We start from the raw sequence: 6000 nt of genomic DNA on the forward strand, positions 1-6000 counted from the left end.
CTTTATAAATATAGGAGTTCCTCAACATACAGTTTTTTCAAATCATCCTACAATGAAGCTCTACCTTGAGGACACTATCTGTGCACTTAGAACTTCCAAACTACTTCTGGGCAGAAATATTAGACATTTGGGAAAACTTCTAAAATAAAAGTTTGAAATAAAAAAACAGGGAAAAAAAACATAAAATGAAAAGAAATCTATAAAATATAACTCCCATTAATATCCTCAAAAAATCAGGGAAAATATTGCATTCATGAAACATTATTAAAAACATGATAACAGAAAGGAAAAACAAAATAGCAGGGTTGAGAGATAAGATTGAGGAAAACTTCCAGATGAAGGATATGAAAATAAAAAGATGAAAAATAGAGGGAGAAAAGAGAGAGAAAGACAGTGCATGTTGTCTAACACCTGGAAAAGAAAAGATCCATAAAGAAATAACAGGAACTCATGACAGAATGACAGAATTCAAGAAAAATTTCCAGATTTGAAAAACATATGAGTTTTTGGATTATAAAGCCTCATGGAGTAACTCTCATCAAAAAAAAAAAAAAAAAAAAGAATAAAAATAGGTGTATGCCAAAGCACACCGCTGTACAATTTCAGAACACTAAAGGCAGAAAAATAAGTCTACAGACTTTAAAAAGGTTAGTTAATTAATTAATTAATTAATTAATTAAAAATTACCTACATGAACAAAATTTGAAATGGCTTCTGGAAAAATGCCTTCAAAATTCTGAAGATTAATGATCTGTCAACTAGATTTCTATATCTCTTCAAACTACTATAAGTAATATATGTATATATATGTGCATGTATATACAAACACATACATTTTCATCATAGATAGATATATCACATATGATATCATATGTCACATGTATGAATCATAAGATTTATATGTATGATTTGATGTGTGATATATATCATAAATTATACATATTTGTCATATAAATTTATCATGATATATCACACATGTGTATATGTGTGAATGATGTGTGATACATAGCTATAGGGAGGAAAATAGAGATATAGATGAGGATGTTAGAGATAGAGATAATAGTGATAGGGACAGAAATAAAGAGAGAAATACAGAAAGAGATAGAAATGATAGATATAGATAGATATAGATATAGATGATATAGATGATATAATTATAGATATAGATAGATATAGATATAAATATAGATATAGATACAGATGATAGAGATCATAGAGATACAGAGATAGAGATAGAGCTATGAAGAGAAAGAGAGGAGATTATATGGATAGAGAGGAGATTATATGGATAGAAAGAGAGAGAGAGAGGATAGATAGGGATAACAGATATATCTATGATAAATGTATAGCTATGAGAATGGTTATCTTGACATAGGCTGATATAGGGCTGCTTTCTTTGTATTTTTCAGTCCTCAGAAATGTAACAACTCTGCAAAATAATCTACTTCTTCCTGCACAATTCCTTATCTCTTTGTATGTGTCACGCTATTTTCAAATGAAGCAGAAGAAAATTTGTCCAAAATAAATGTTAGTAGGTAGGTAGGTAGGTAGACAGACAGACAGAAATAGATTTCTTTTTTTTCTCTGAAAGTATGCTGCTGTTGACTTGCTTTTGTAAGACTACGTGAGAGTCCTCCAATAGACAAGGAAAAAATGGAAGTTCAGTTCTAAAATACTAATCTCATTTGCAGTGAAATCACTGTAAAATTTTGGTCCTTCCATCCACCACAAATTAATCAGTGTCAGACCAGCTCAGTATTTTAATGGAAACCAAACAAAACTATTTTGGCTACTTCTGCTATTGGAAATTCTTTAGGCAACAAAATGTCTTCCGAGGTCAAGACAGAACTTCAACATCAGCATTTCAACAAACAATACCTTTATTAGTAGTGCCAACATCAATGACATAAAGATCCTATGGCTCTTTGGCAGAAGAAAAAAATATTTTCTTTCTCATTCACCAAATTCATATTATATTATTATATTTTTCCTCTTCCACTATATTTAACTGTTGGTAATAGTATATATTCCATTTCCAAAACTTTGTGCAGAATTGTTCTGATGCAGCTAGCACATTTAACTCCTTCGGTCTGAGTCTCCTCTTGCATTCACGATTTATATATTGTAAGTTTCTATATCATATACATGATCCATAAAGAGCTTGGGCTTGAAAAGTGTTACATAAACCACATGAATATTAAACTTATTGAGATGCATGCAGTGTATCTAATGAAAAATTCAATATACCCTAGTATTTTTTTATTTCCTCAACATGTGAAAATATTCCTCATCTATTTAGACATGGATTAAATATAGCTAGCTAGCTAGATAGATAGATAGACAGACAGACAGACAGATAGACAGACAAACAGATGACAGATTTGTGGGGGTCTAAAACTTTTATTCTCTTTGTTCAAATTGTCAACCAGAGCAATCAGGTAGAAAATCTCGTCAACAAAGTCAAAAGGGACAAACAATTCACATATTTCAGGGAGCACCACTCTAAATATTGGCCAGAGATGTTTTCCCTCATTCAGGACAATGGTTGCAAAAGGTCTAATATGAAGGACAACTAGAGCTGGGCGAAATAGGAAAGACAAATCAATGCTAGTCAAAAGATGTCAATATGTTTGAGTGAAAGCACATGGAGACACAACCCACCCTCCCTAGCAAATCTTTTATATCTATGATACAAATTCACAGCACAAACTGTGATTTCTTATGTTGTTAGTACTTCTAACCATGTACAAACGCAGTGATTTTAACAAAGGAACTGACCAAGTATTTTGTTATTTACCAAAAGAAGAAACTAGGCCATAAAATGCAGCATCGTGATTTGAAAGGCAGTAACGAGAATCCCCAAGTTCTAGCCCTAATTCCTCCACTAACCAGCTGTGAGCTTGGCACATTTCACTTATTTGGAGTTTAGTTTCTTTCATCCGTAAAATGAAGAAATTGGGGTGGGGGGAAATCCTTAAGGTTTTTTTTTATAACACCCTATTAAAAAACACCTACAATTATAATACCTACAATTAAAAAAAACAACTAAAATCCATGCCCTACTAATTCTCACTATTCTTATGTGAGTAAATGAAGATTAGCCTTTGGTATGCACAAATGCCAAGATTTCTACTGATCTATTTAGTGATAAACTTCTCCTGGTAGATTACTCACTTTACTCCTGGGAGCAATTTAAACACTGGAAATAAAATCCTACCTGCCAAACAAACTTCTAGAGAAGCTAAGAATGACAGAATAGCCAAACTGTTTTCCCTACCTTTAAAATCATATTCAACTCTTTAGCATATCTATCTACTATATAATATACTCTGTAATATATGCTTTGGCTCTCAAGTCCACATTTTTATTAATATTAGATTCTAGTTTATTTTTCTAACCACTGTTTTTCTTTATAAAGTATTTTCAAAAGGAAGAAAAATTTTAAAACTAGAAAAAGGCCTTTCTTAACTTATAGAAATATAAGATTCTTTTTAAGGCCCCAATAGTGTGGGGCAAGCCAAATGATTTACTTTCTTCATCAACAGAAAACTTTTTATCATCCTATCTTTCTTCCTAGAGCATTAAACATTTAAGAAACTGTTAACAAGGAGTCTTTACTAAATCACTAAACTCACTAAATCACTAAAGCCAGAGAAGCCAAACATTTCTTAAAATCTCTGCCAGACTTACATTTTGCAAAGTCACACTAAAAGCATTTTGCTTAGCACTTTCATTTAAGTTCTAAAACACTCTTCTATTACACTTCTAAAATCTGGCACGACAGTCTTCAGTTTCAAATAAATGCGACATTGCCCTTACAAGACATCTTTAATAACAACGTCTTCATATTATATAGGAACACAAAGGTAAAACCCTCTGAGTGAGTCAGGTATCCATGTCATCTATATATTTCCAATATCTATTTTATTGTATAGGAAAAAAACCCCAAAGCTGTACCTAACTCTTTAGTGAAACCTTTATTTAAAAGCAAGTTATTTAAGCTTACAGATACCATTTTAATTATGGGCCACTAGCAATCATTAAAAAATGGATATATTTTTACTCTAACTTCACATACTTTTTTTTCTGCTTGAACAACCCTACAACCCTCCTAGTATAACCTAATAAGCACCTGAAACTCAACACGGGCAAACCTAAACTCTTAGGTCTCAACACCGCCTCCCAACCCCACTCCCTGTGTTAATTTTTTCCCTCCAGTCTCCCCATAGCAAATGGCACTAACGTCTACTCTGCTGTTCAAACTGAGTCATTCTTGGTTCTACTCTCTCCTTACTCTGCATATCCAACTTACCTGCAAGTCTTGTCATTTCTACCCTTAAAATATGTCTTGACTCTATCTACTTCACTCATCTGACTGCTACTGCCTTCATCCAACCCACCATAATCACTGCCTTGAGCTACTGCCTTTAAACGAGTCCCCTGCATTTGCTCCATGCCTTTCCATCCACATCACAGCAGCCAGGGTAGATTTTTAAAACAGAAATCCTTTTCTTGCTTAAACATGTTCAAGGGCTTCATGTGGTAAATCATATAAAATGCAAACTCCTTCTCGAGGCCTACGAGGTTATACAAATCCAAACACCTGATAACCTTCCAATCGATCTCACTTCACGACCCTTTATTCACCATGCTTTGACAACCCGACCCCATTTCGGTTTTTGAAACACAGGCTCTCACTTCTGAAGAAAATGTCCCTCCATGGAGGTACTTTTCCTAAGGACCCCTTCTAAGCAGTGTTCTCACCACCTCCTCCCCTCTCCCCATCCTGTCGATCTTCACATGTTCTTTTCACTGCCTTAGCATTTACTGTGTTTAAATATGTAGCTATTTGTTTGCTTAACTCTAATGAAACTGACAGCTCCCTAAGGGCAGAGACCCCATCTCTACTGTATCTCCTGAGCCTAACCTGGTGCTGACACCTAGTAAGAGCTCAATGAATACTGGTAGGTGTGTGAACTGCATTGGTGTTATGGGCTAAACTTTCTCCCCACAAAATTCACAAGCCGAAGTCCCAATTCCAAGTAATTCAGAATGTAACCATGTTAAAAGTTAAAGGTCCTTAAGAAGTTGATGAAGTTAAATTGAGGGCATCAGGATGGGTCCTAATCTAATCGGACTGGTGTCCTGAAGACAAGATGAAATTTGACCACAAAAAGAGACACCAGTCTACAGCCATGCTACCCTGAACAAGCCCGATCCCGTCTGATCTCAGAAGCTAAGCAGGGTTGGGCCTGGTTAGTACTTGGATGGGAGACCACCTAGGAAGACCAGGTCCTGTAGGCGTAAAAAATTAAAAAATAAGGGATTGTAAGCTGACAAGGTCCTTGCAATCTGTGAGGTCAACCGAGGGCTGCCTCGCCTAAAAAATAAAAAAAAATAAACAAAAAGAGACATCATGGATACATGCATACAGAGAAAAGACAAAGTGAGGGCACAGCAAGAAGGTGACCAACGTCACCTTCTGCAAGCCATGGAGAGAGGCCTCAGAAAAAAATCAAACCTTCCAACACTTTGATATTGAACTTCTAGCCTCCGAACTGTAAGAAAACAAATTTCTGTTGTTTAAGTCATCTAATCTGTGATATTTTATTATGACAGCCCTAGCAACCGAATACAAGTGGAATTAAAATATAAACAGAAAAAACAAATCACATTATATTCCTAAGAGTAGTACTGTTATATATTTGAGTCATGTTTGATCTGGAATTCATAGCTATAACACAGCATAGTGTGAAATCCAGATCTGTTCGTTATCTAGTCAGCCTAGTTAATAAAGACAGATAAATTCTAAAATTTCCACTTGGATTTGACAAACTAAAATTTTCCACAATGATTTGTCAAACTTATTATCTGCATAAATGACCATTCTAACTAATATGCTTCCATAATGCATCCAAGTCAGCCTCATCCGAACTGCTGAAAAAATTATTCTAATGTGTCACCATCAGCCATTACCAAAGCTGAAGCGTATAGACTGTG

The 6000-nt window shown here is 34.6% G+C and overlaps 1 protein-coding gene and 1 pseudogene across 14 annotated transcripts in view; one reads left to right on the plus strand and one right to left on the minus strand.

Moving 5' to 3' along the window:
* The window catches only part of CHODL (chondrolectin), a 315491-nt gene that overhangs the window by 167129 nt on the left and 142362 nt on the right, over window positions 1–6000 (minus strand). The gene's annotated exons all lie outside the window — the stretch shown is intronic.
* On the plus strand, window positions 5186–5304 carry LOC111738456 (annotated as a pseudogene).

This window comes from Pteropus vampyrus, unplaced genomic scaffold (assembly GCF_000151845.1).
Source record: "Pteropus vampyrus isolate Shadow unplaced genomic scaffold, Pvam_2.0 Scaffold38, whole genome shotgun sequence".
Classification (NCBI taxonomy): Eukaryota; Metazoa; Chordata; class Mammalia; order Chiroptera; family Pteropodidae; genus Pteropus; species Pteropus vampyrus.